Consider the following 13,394-nt stretch of genomic DNA (forward strand, 5'->3'; position numbering starts at 1 on the left):
TTATTCAGTAAGAACTTAGAATGAGCACTATGGGCAAGCCATTACTAAGAGTGCCCTGGCACTGCTGTCGCTGCATCCGGCAGACGAAAATTATGAGTATGAGTCATTGCTGTGATCAGAACCGAATAGACTAGGATCAGGATCCATTCTGAATGTGACGAAGAATATTCTTATGTGGTGGTACGCATGTATCGAGATATGCATTACCTGATCGAGCACCTATTAGTCGACATTAATATGTCCAGTATCGCCTTTGTGTCGGCTTGATGTCGGCTGGGGACACTTTCATTCAGATGTTTGAATGTCTGTGGAGGAACGGCAGCCTATTCTATCTTAAGAGCAGAAAGCAGTAGAGGTAGTGAATGTTGGACGCTGTGGTTCACAGCGAAGTCGACCTCGTAACCTATCCCAAAAGTGCTCCATTGGGTTCAAGTCAGACTCGGGGTAGGCCAGTCCACAAACCCTTACCTTACAGGTGACACTTTATGACATGGTGCGTTATCGCGATGATACCGTCATTGTTCGCGAACTGCTCCTCTACTGTACGCAGTACACAATTCTGTAAAATATATTCATATCGTACCGCATCCTGCGTTTTCTTAAGGGGAATGAGGAGGCCACACCCTAACCACGAATAGCATCACCTCCTGTGTACTTCACTGTTGACACTACAAAATATGCAGGTAACGTTATCCATGAATTAGCCGAACCCAAAGTCTTCGATTGGATTGCAACAAGGTATAGGATGATTTATTACACCAAATCACTCGTTTCCGGTCATCCATTGTTCACTGTCCTCTTTCTTTACAGCATCTCAAGAAATGTGTGGGCCAACGGCCTTGCCGCAGTGGTAACACCGGTTCCCGTCAGATCACCGAAGTTAAGCGCTGTCGGATTGGGCTAGCACTTGATGGGTGACCATCCGGTCTACCGAGCGCTGTTGGCAAACTGGGTGCACTCAGCCCTTGTGAGGCAAAGTGAGGATCTACTTGATTAAGAAGCAGTGGCTCCGGTGACGGAAACTGACGTAAGGCAGGGAGAGCGGTGTGCTGACCACATGCCCCTCCTCATCCGCATCCAGTGACGCTTATGGGCTAAGGATGACACGGCGGCCGGTCGCTACCGTTGGGCCTTCATGGGCTGTTCGGTAGGAGTTTTAAAAAATGGTTGGGTTATGAGGAACTGCTCGACCACTGTAACGGGTTCTTTTTAACCCTTTATACACAGTCATTATGCAGGCTAGACTGCTGGTACCACTTCGGAATTTACGATGATTGCCTCCTTTGATTTAAAGCGATTTAAAACGACCAATCTCTGCAATCTCCAACGGTCCCTGCCCGTTAGAATATGACGTAAATTTTTCGGAACATTGTTCCAAAAAACAGCGACCTAATAACACAATAACTTATTTAGTAAACACAGTCGTAGTAGCATACAAGTTGTTACTTTTTATTCGTAGCTGACTGGTTTCGATCTGCTACAGAGATCATCATCAGATATAAATTCCTACGAACACAAAGGATTGTAGATCTGATGATTATCGCTGTAGTAGATCGAAATCACTCAACTGTGAATGAAAAGTAACAACTTACATGCGACCACGACTGTGTTTACTAAATAAATTAGAATATGATGTCTTCCTGGTCTTAGTTTAGATGTGTTCGTTCCTTAGCGTTCCTACTCCACAGTCACATCACCAACAGCGTTCTTGGGCAGCTTTAGAAAGGCTGGAAGGTCCTTTATGGATTTGTTTCTCGAGTAACAGCAAATGAGTCGACGTTCGAAGTCCTGATTGATCGATACTGCTGCTACTGCTTCTCTTCTGACAATACAGTATTCCCTGCTTTCATTTATATTGGGAGGCCCGCCTCTCGTGGTCTCCTTCATAGCACATAGGACTCTCCGGATTCTTTCGATTAGAGCTTGTACGCGCCCAGCGCTGTGAATGACATTCAGCGGTCAAAGCTTATGCGTGTCCGTAAGAAATGTCTGCCGGGCTCTTGACAATGACGCTTCGGTCCAGCACACGAAGTCGGCTAGCGTCGAATCGTCTTTGAGGTGACAAGTGATTTACGCATGGTGTGCGAGTACACGATTTCAAAGATGTTATCGCGAAGTTATATAACTACAGAGTGATTACAAACTTTCAGCGATGGTGGAGAAGGGCAAATACATCAATTTGAAGCAATAAATGAAACATATGGGCGTTGCACCACGACCTGTTGCAAGTATTCCTACTGGACACCAGTACGGGAGCCTGTTCTGGAAACGACCGAGTCGAAAGTCATAAGCGAAAAACGTTGGAAGTCTGCTACTGCCAGCTTTTTGCCTCACATATTTTGGGAGTATGGACCAAAACAAGAAATAAATGTTCACCTTTGATAGGTCCCTAGTATGAAATACATCTTTTCTACTGAACAAGTGCTCATAGCTCTTATGGTATGCATTTTAGGGCACATGTTTTCTTGACAATTTTTTCTTGTTTTGGTCCAGTCCACACATCTCCAAAAAAATTAAAGCAAGGAGCTTGCAGCATAAGCAATCCACTGTCAGAGATTCCAGAACGATTTTCGCTTATGGCTTTCGATACATCTACATCTATCTAAATCTACATGGATACTATGCAAATCACATTTAAGTGCCTGGCAGAGGGTTCATCGAACCACCTTCGCAAGTCTCTATTATTCCAATTCGTATAGCGCGCGGAAAGAATGAACATCTGTATCTTTCCGTACGAGCTCTGATTTCCCCTATTTTATCGTGCTGATCGTTCCTCCTTACGTAGGTCCGTGTCAACAAAATGTTTTCGCATTCGGAGGAGAAAGTTCGTGGTTGCAATTTCGTGAGAAGATTCCGTCGCAACGAAAAACTCCCTTCTTTTAATGATGTCTAGCCCAAATCCTGTATAATTTCTGTGACACTCTCTCCCATATTTCACGACAATACAAAACGTGCTGCCTTTCTTTGAATTTTTTCGATGTACTCCGTAAGTCCTATCTTGTAAGGATCCCACACCTCGCAGCAGTATTCTAAAAGAGGACGGACAAGCGTAGTGTAGGCTGTCTCCTCAGTAGGTCTGTTACATTTTCTATGTGTCCGGCCAATAAAACGCAGCCTTTGGTTAGCCTTCCTCACAACATTCTCTGTGTGTTCCTTCCATTTTAAGTTGTTCGTTATTGTAATACCTAGGTATTTAGCTGAATTTAAGGCTTTTAGATTAGACTGATTTATCGTGTAACCGAAGTGTAACGAGTTCCTTTTAGCACTCATGTGGATGACCTCACACTTTTCGTTATTTAGGGTCAACTGCCACTTTTCGCACCTTTCAGATATCTTTTATTACTCGTTTTGCAGCTTGTTTTGGTCTTTTGATGACTTTATTAGTCGATAAACGACAGCGTCATCTGCAAACAACCTAAGACGGCTGCTCAGATAGTCTCCAAAATCGTTTATATAGATAAGGAGCAGCAAAGGGCCTTTAACACTACCTTGGGGAACGCCAGAAATCACTTCTGTTTTACTCGAAGACTTTCGGTCAGCTACTACAAACTGTGACCTCTCTGACAGGAAATGACAAATCCAGTCACATAACTGAGACGATATTCCATAAGCACGCACTTTCACTACGAGCCGCTTGTGTGATACAGTGTCAAAGTCTTCTGGAAATCTAGGAATACGGAATCGATCTGAAATCCCTAGTCAATAGCACTCAACACTTCATGTGAATAAAGAGATAGTTGTGTTTCATAAGAAAGATGTTTTCTAAACACATGTTGACTGTGTGTCAATAGACCGTTTTCTTCGAGGTAATTACCACTCTACATCGTCGATGAAAGTATGTAACATCATCACGAAATACCCTATATATTTTTGTGACATAAACCAGGGTCCCAGGTAAGGATTCATTACATCTCCGTTGGCAATCATCTTCCTGCGGTTGGAGACCTCTGCAGCTGTTTAACAAGTGCGTGCGCAACTTGATAGTAACCTGCAAAGAGAATATTGGGGATAAATTAGAAACCTAAAATTATGTAAGCACTTTACTTTTTACTGAATGTTCAGTATTTATTCAAGAAAATGAACGAACTGCAGCTACATCTCTTTTACTCTGTAGATCTCAACATCTAAAACTGGGATACTGGCTATCCTAGGAAGGAGGAAGTGAGATCAAAGTTCTGCCTCGATGGTGAAACACTGGAGTATTTCCATTTCCAGTATTTTACCTTAAATATTGCCTGTTAAATTGACAAAAATAAAAAAAATAAATGAAACCTGTCAGAGAATATGTGGGACATTTGCAAAAAAGAGACTCAAATGAAAGTATATGATGTAGTAACACTTCCCATCGTATTATGCGGAGAGTAATGCTAGTTTCCCAGAGAGAAAAATCTGAGGCTACTGGAGGTCACAGATATGAAATTCAACAAATCTGTAACAGTATTCAAGAGCCAGAGAAACATGATTTCTTCCCTGGACAGTTTCTATCTTTCTTTCTCAAGAGCACAAGTAGATGTGGACTAATCATCCCAGTAAGTGTACATCATAATATACCACAGTTTACCAGCCATGCATATTTACACATGCGGTGCTCGTAAGCGGACACACCAACAAGGAGACACTACAACAATGTGTCTACATCCGTTGGTGAAACCCGAGCCTAATTTGAAACTGATCAGTAATACTACATGAATTATTTGTTTTAACTAAATAATATGGTGTAAACGATTTATTTTTCTTTACGAGGATAAAATCAGGAACAAGTAAATGTTGGCAGAACGAGGCGTGAAATTTACAACAGAGAAATGTGAAGAGTAGAACAAAGGAATGAAAGGAACATAGTACATAGATCAGGATCCCAAAGCAAGTTTTCGGTAAGTGGTCAGACCAAGCATAAGATGTTGAAAGCCGAATAGCGTAAACAGGAGAAACGAAAGGAATAAAAAGTGTTTTATAGCTCCAGTCGTCTGTCGCCTTTCGTCTACAAAATATTTTACGACACTAGAATTATGAAGGAGACTTAGTGGCATGTTACCTGGGAGCTTGCCACAAAACTTCGAAACATTGTAGTGAAATTTTACGCTATAATACTAATCACTGCCAGAAAATCGTTTTCTTAGCGTACTAGCACGTAATATTTTTTTTTTTTTTTTTTTTTTTTTTTTTTTTTTTTATTATCAGTGCATAAATCATTCAGAGGAAACCTCATGAAGAGGCGCACTGGTAACGTGGGGGAATCAAGTTCTGCTAAACGAGGAGGGTGAAACATGGCACCTCGAATTTCAGTCCGACCACCCACTTTCACGTATCGGGTGATTGCGGACAAGTTTCAAATTGGTGCCCTCAAAACCTGCAAAACAGCACTCCCTCCATTCCCACCTGCTTTCCACACAAGCCGTCTTTCTTCCTACACACCCATACAAGCCGTCTTTCTCCTTACACACACACACACACACACACACACACACACACACACACGATGTAGGGAAGCAGCCTACTCGCGCCTTATAAAATTCACATCAGTCTTTCCATTGCGTGCCAACCAGTCCGCTGTAACTAGCTCTGACGTCATAAATGTTGCGCAATACTTCAAAAATCAAGTAAATAACCTGAAACGTTTCTAGCATGTCAGGAGTAATACTAAATCAATATGTGTTGAATATCAGTTCAATAACTTTAACCATTTTCGAAATTTGGACGTTTTTCTGTAAAAATCATTGGCGCAACAGAAAAGAGCTAGAAACTTAAAAAATTTTATTTAGATTTCTTTTGCATATTAATTTAGTAGAAACAGTATTCTGGATCTCACAAATTAAAATTTTAGTTGAAATTCATGATTTTTGTCTTAGAAATTAAGGAAGCAAGATAGATTAAGCAGGCGAATAAATAAAGCTAGGATGTTTAAATTTAAGTAGAAGGGAGATCCGCTATAATTATAAAAATGTGAGAAGTTTCAACAGAATAACTATAAAACTATAGCAATAGCGTATCTCCAAATGGCAAGTTCAGAGCTCGTCTACTGCGTGTAGTGTAATTAAATTAATTCTCTCACCCAAAATATTTGACTTAGCCACGTCAGATTTTTATTATGATTACTTACTTGTGTGGTGATTGCACAATTAAATTGAAAGCTTCATCGGCCATCAGCAATGGAAGCAATGATTTATTCGATAACTTAAAGTGGTGCATTACTAGCCCAGCAGCTAGTCGGGAGAGCAGATTTGATCAGACGTTCCCTTAGCCGTCCGCATCGCTGCTTTATATGTAAGAACGCTGCGTGAGAAAAGGAAGGCCCCAGTTCTCTCCAGACCCTGATTAGCGCACCACCTGCGCCGGGAGTCGCGTCGCGTCGGTATCGTTGATATAAACAGCCTCGGATGCAGTAATAAGTTACTCGGGATACGCATAACCATGAAATCGTTTTCGAGTGAAGTGTTAATTCTGGGATGACTTTAATGATCTATCTTCATTTTGCGTATGTCGTATTTTCACGTGCCGCTGCAGCATAGACATTCTACCATTATTGGCGTTTGATGAATATTATCATCAAATTATGGCGAGCATTCACTTAAGCATTTAATTTGAACAGTTACAGTGCATCAGCGCATTAGACTCTGAACTGCTCTGGTAGTTGGATTGTGTGGATTCTTTTTGGTCTGTGACTTTCAGAATGTAGTGAACATTTTAGAGAGAATGGTTTTCGATTATGAACCCCAGACAATCTCCTAATTCCTCAGAGCTATAAGCTGTAGCTATAAATGTATTTCTCAGATGAAGTGGGCACTAGGATTTCTAATTACAGGCTTCACGTTTTGCTAATCACTTTCTGGTTGCCAATATTGTAGTTAGAGAGGCAGTGTTGAGAACGGCAAACAACAGCATTAAATAAATAATAAGAACATTTATAATTATTCCACCCATCACCCCACAACACATACATACGCAAAAACGCACGGACATTTTCGCTAATGTTCCGGACACATAAAAAGGCTTCATCTTCCGTATCTTACGTGTCAGCATGTATGACTGCGATCTGAAGGACTTCGGTTCGATTCCCGGTACTGCAATTGGTTTTGTCTTGGTCAATGGACTGGAACGGAGTGCACTGAGCCCTGTAATACGCGGTCACCTAGGCTCTACTCGAGTGAGCATCTAAGTTCTGCGAAGCTGGCACTGATGCGGGAAGATGCATCTTGACACCACACCCCTCCATATCACACTGGAGGGAGGCCATTAGCTGGTAATAACACAAAAGCCTACCAGCAGTGATTAGTCGTCAGGGATCCTTAGTTGAAATAAATTTGAGTTCGACAAATTTGTATGAAACCGTAACGAATTCAAAGCGGTGCAGTACTGGGAACAACGGTTGCTGTGCCACGTCATGTATTTTCTTGAGCAAAAAAAAAAAAAAAAAAAAAAAAAAAAAATCATACCTGCAGTACCTATAAGGAACTGAATCCGAAGAGGAATCGTGACCGCTGCGGCTCCTTTGCTTGAGATCGTTAAACTGAGGTGACCGAAGTCATGGGATAGCTATATGCGCGTATAGAGGTGGCGGTAGTATCCCGTACACAAAGTATAAAAGGGCAGTGCATTTGCGTAGCTGTCATTTGAACTCAGCTGATTCAGTGAAAATGTGTCCGACGTGATTATGGCCGCACTACGGGAATTCACAATCTTGGAATGGTATTTGGAGCTAGCCGCATGGGACATTCCATTTCGGAAACGTTAGGGAATAAAATATTCAGAAATCAACTGTGTCGAGATTGTGCTGAGAATACCAAATTTCATACACCAGAAATGCACCTGTCACAGTACAAAAAATCGAATATGTCCTGGGCTGAATTAAGGATGTCAAAGAAGGAAACTATCTTTTCCACTTACGTTGGAGTTTTACAGATGTTTCAATCAAAACACCCTGATGGGGTTAGCCCTGCTTCCCCAGCGCAGTGGGCTCCCTTAGCTGCAAGGCGTTGGCACACCTGCACCTTGTTGCAATTTGTAGGCTTAAGTCCCTGGCCCCGTGCCCAAAATCGAGAAGGTTCGTCAGCCATATTAAACACGACATGACGGCATGTGACACGACGTGACATGTCGACGCGATGCATTATATTACATAGCATGGCTACTAACGGCTACAACTAAAAAAGAGTGAACATGTCAAGATGTTTTGAATTAAATGTCTTTGAAGCTGCCACATAAATAAAAAAGCTAGATCTCTTCTTTTACATCCGTTATCTCGCCCGGGACATTTTTGTGCTATGACAGGAGAATTTTTCATTTTGGTAAAGACATTGAGAGAACTGCCGGGTCTCAATACTGACTTTAAATGAAGGCGACTTAACGTGTTCCTGAAAAAAATACTATGCCAATTAATCACGATGATTTTGTAAACAACTGTTGTAGATTATTCCATATTTTATAACAAATACACTGATGATTCATTCCTCATTCATAAACATCAAATGCTGACAGACCTCGTTTTATACGCACACGACAGGAATGAAAACATAACAGCTGTTATGAACGCAAACCATTTACGCAATTAATCACTTGCAGTCAGTCAGTCTGACAGGCTAATCAAGTTACATTTCTGCGGAACAATGATTTGTTCAAAGAAGTAAAAATACTATCAGAAAAAGTTGTTTCAGCTTTTTGTATACGTTCCAGTTTTTTGTATACGTTCCAGTTCGTTGGTAAACTGTCATTAACAGCCGTACCTGAAGCACACGTGGATAACACACTTTTCCGGCATCACCTCTTCACTGACACCTTGTGTTGAATAAAACATCACTTTAACAGCAAATCACATGTAGGCTTTCCGGTGTAATTTGTTGTTGGTGTGGTCTTCAGTCCTGAGACTGGTTTGATGCAGCTCTCCATGCTACTCTATCCTGTGCAAGCTTCTTCATCTCCCAGTACCTACTGCAACCTACATCCTTCTGAATCTGCTTAGTGTATTCATCTCTTGGTCTCCCTCTACAATTTTTACCCTCCACGCTGCCCTCCAATGCTAAATTTGTGATCCCTTGATGCCTCAAAACATGTCCTACCAACCGATCCCTTCTTCTAGTCAAGTTGTGCCACAAATATCTCTTCTCCCCAATTCTGTTCAGTACCTCCTCATTAGTTATGTGATCTACCCATCTAATCTTCAGCATTATTCTATAGAACCACATTTCGAAAGCTTCTATTCTCTTCTTGTCCAAACTAGTTATCGTCCATGTTTCACTTCCATACATGGCTACACTCCATACTAATACTTTCAGAAACGACTTCCTGACACTAAAATCTATACTCGATGTTAACAAATTTCTCTTCTTGAGAAACGCTTTCCTTGCCATTGCCAGTCTACATTTTATATCTTCTCTACTTCGACCATCATCGGTTATTTTACTCCCTAAATAGCAAAACTCCTTTACTACTTTAAGTTTCTCATTTCCTAATCTAATTCCCTCAGCATCACCCGACTTAATTTGACTACATTCCATCATCCTCGTTTTGCTTTTGTTGATGTTCATCTTATATCCTCCTTTCAAGACACTGTCCATTCCGTTCAACTGCTCTTCCAAGTCCTTTGCTGTCTCTGACAGGATTACAATGTCATCGGCGAACCTCAAAATTTTTACTTCTTCTCCATGAATTTTAATACCTACTCCGAATTTTTCTTTTGTTTCCTTTACTGCTTGCTCAATATACAGATTTAATAACATCGGGGAGAGGCTACAACCCTGTCTCACTCCTTTCGCAACTACTGCTTCCCTTTCATGCCCCTCGACTCTTATAACTGCCATCTGGTTTCTGTACAAATTGTAAATAGCCTATCGCTCCCTGTATTTTACCGCTGCCACCTTCAGAATTTGAAAGAGAGTATTCCAGTCAACATTGTCAAAAGCTTTCTCTAAGTCTACAAATGCTAGAAATGTGGGTTTGCTTTTTCTTAATCTTTCTTCTAAGATAAGTCGTAAGGTCAGTATTGCCTCACGTGTTCCAACATTTCTACGGAATCCAAACTGATCTTCCCCAAGGTAGGCTTCTACCAGTCTTTCCATTCGTCTGTAAAGAATTCGCGTTAGTATTTTGCAGCTGTGACTTATTAAACTGATAGTTCGGTAATTTTCACATCTGTCAACACCTGCTTTCTTTGGGATTGGAATTATATTCTTCTTGAAGTCTGAGGGTATTTCGCCTGTCTCATACATCGTGCTCACCTGATGGTAGAGTTTTGTCATGACTGGCTCTCCAGAGGCCATCAGTAGTTCTAATGGAATGTTGTCTACTCCCGGGGCCTTGTTTCGATTCAGGTCTTTCAGTGCTCTGTCAAACTCTTCGCGCAGTATCATATCTCCCATTTCGTCTTCATCTACATCCTCTTCCATTTCCATAATAGTGTCCTCAAGTACATCGCCCTTGTATAAACCCTCTATATACTCCTTCCACCTTTCTGCCTTCCCTTCTTTGCTTATAACTGGGTTTCCATCTGAGCTCTTGATATTCATGCAAGTGGTTCTCTTCTCTCCAAAGGTCTCTTTAATTTTCCTGTAGGCAGTATCTATCTTACCCCTAGTGAGATAAGCCTCTACATCCTTACATTTGTCCTCTAGCCATCCCTGCTTAGCCATTTTGCACTTCCTGTCGATATCATTTTTGAGACGTTTGTACTCCTTTTTGCCTGCTTCATTTACTGCATTTTTATATTTTCTCCTTTCATCAATTAAATTCAGTATTTCTTCTGTTACCCAAGGATTTCTATTAGCCCTTGCCTTTTTACCTACTTGATCCTCTGCTGCCTTCACTACTTCATCCCTCAGAGCTACCCATTCTTCTTCTACTGTATTTCCTTCCCCCATTCCTGTCAATTGTTCCCTTATGCTCTCCCTGAAACTCTGTACAACCTCTGGTTCTTTCAGTTTATCCAGGTCCCATCTCCTTAAATTCCCACCTTTTTGCAGTTTCTTCAGTCTCAATCTGCAGTTCAAAACCAATAGATTGTGGTCAGAATCCACATCTGCCCCAGGAAATGTCTTACAATTTAAAACCTGGTTCCTAAATCTCTGTCTTACCATTATATAATCTATTTGATACCTTTTAGTATCACCAGGGTTCTTCCAGGTATACAACCTTCTTTTATGATTCTTGAACCAAGTGTTAGCTATGATTAAGTTATGCTCTGTGCAAAATTCTACAAGGCGGCTTCCTCTTTCATTCCTTCCCCCCAATCCATATTCACCCACTATGTTTCCTTCTCTCCCTTTTCCTACTGACGAATTCCAGTCACCCATGACTATTAAATTTTCGTCTCCCTTCACTACCTGAATAATTTCTTTTATCTCGTCATACATTTCATCTATTTCTTCATCATCTGCAGAGCTAGTTAGCATATAAACTTGTACTACTGTAGTAGGCATGGGCTTTGTGTCTATCTTGGCCACAATAATGCGTTCACTATGCTTTTTGTAGTAGCTAACCCGCACTCCTATTTTTTTATTCATTATTAAACCTACTCCTGCATTACCCCTATTTGATTTTGTATTTATAACCCTGTGATCACCTGACCAAAAGTCTTGTTCCTCCTGCCACCGAACTTCACTAATTCCCACTATAACTTTAACCTATCCATTTCCCTGTTTAAATTTTCTAACCTACCTGCCCGATTAAGGGATCTGACATTCCACGTTCCGATCCGTAGAACGCCAGTTTTCTTTCTCCTGATAACGACGTCCTCCTGAGTAGTCCCCGGCCGGAGATCCGAATGGGGGACTATTTTACCTCCGGAATATTTTACCCAAGAGGATGCCATCATCATTTAATCATACAGTAGAACTGCATGTCCTCGGGAAAAATTACGGCTGTAGTTTCCCCTTGCTTTCAGCCGTTCGCAGTACCAGCACAGCAAGGCCGTTTTGGTTAATGTTACAAGGCCAGATCAGTCAATCATCCAGACTGTTGCCCCTGCAACTACTGAAAAGGCTGCTGCCCCTCTTCAGGAACCACATGTTTGTCTGGCCTCTCAACAGATACCCCTCCGTTGTGGTTGCACCTACGGTACGGCCATCTGTGTCGCTGAGGCACGCAAGCCTCCCCACCAACGGCAAGGTCCATGGTTCATGGGGGGAGGGGGGGTGTAATCTAGGAACGTCAAATATTATAATTATTTGTAATTTTATCACTTTATTCATGATTACATGGTTTCTGAAAAATACAGAAACCTTGTGAAGACGATATGATACCCTATTGATAATAGACAGAATTGTCACAAATTAATGTATGTTGTGCTAATCATGAACGATTTCGTGCATTGATTCCGATTTTCCATTTTTCTAGGGCGTGCAGTTTCACAATAGGTCAATGATTGGCACTTTCTCACGAACAGAGTATTATGTGGTATTCGTAAACTACCTAAAAAGCAAGATCAGTTTAGTACTCCATCTCGGGCAGTCGGTGTAACTATTTCGGCTCTGATCACGTCGATGTTGGTTTGTAGTACCGAAACCTACTTTTCTTCCAATCTTTTCGTAGCCGACTTCGCTATCATAGACGATAATAGAACTGCTCCGCATAGAGATAGTTGGTTCTAATGTTGGTGATTACAAAAATTTCCAATATCTGACAGCAAAAAGAGGATCTATTTCTGCAAAGTATCATAGGAAGAGCACTTGAGACACAGCTAATCCGTTCATCGAATGGAAGAGTTACGATGGTTGGATGGATTTCTGCCATTTAAGAAGATTCACTTCCTTTTATTTCCAGTGTCAACAGTAACTGCAGAAACAGAAGTCCACGCTACTCAAGTTCCGTACAATAGACATAAATTTGTGGAGGTGACTGTCATAGTGCTTCAGCATTCCACACGATCTTGCAGCACGAACTAATGTTACGTTAATAAATATATTTTACATTAAAATAATCTCTCACTGCAGTTTGAAAATGAAGCCTGATCACTGAAAAGAACAGGTCCAAGAGGGCGGATAAAATTTAGGACATCTGGGTTTAAGAAGAATGATCCACTTGTTTGTGATAACTACAGAGGAATAGCCTTACTGGATGTCACCTACAAAATCTTATCGAGCTGCCTATTAAACAGGCTGATACCAATAACAGAAGAACTGATTGGGGACTACCAATGCGGTTTCCGAAGAAACAGATCCACATTAGATCACTTGTTCTCCCTAAGACAAGTAACTGAGAAGGCGTGGGAATTCAATGTTGATGTACACATATTACTTGTAGATTTTAAAAAGGCCTATGATAGCATACACCGACGCATTCCTAAATATAATGAAGGAATTTCAAATACCGTGAGAATTAATCAGATTAGTTAAAATGTGTGTAGATGAAACTTTATGTCGCATAAAGACACCGGTAGGAGAAACTGAAGATTTTAAGGTGTACACTGG

General features: G+C 41.1%; 1 pseudogene; it reads left to right on the forward strand.

The window, feature by feature from the left end:
* The first annotated feature begins 829 nt into the window (after positions 1 to 829).
* Positions 830 to 946, forward strand: LOC126417222 (5S ribosomal RNA; annotated as a pseudogene).
* Positions 947 to 13,394: the final 12,448 nt, after the last annotated feature.

This window comes from Schistocerca serialis, chromosome 8, assembly GCF_023864345.2.
Source record: "Schistocerca serialis cubense isolate TAMUIC-IGC-003099 chromosome 8, iqSchSeri2.2, whole genome shotgun sequence".
Classification (NCBI taxonomy): Eukaryota; Metazoa; Arthropoda; class Insecta; order Orthoptera; family Acrididae; genus Schistocerca; species Schistocerca serialis.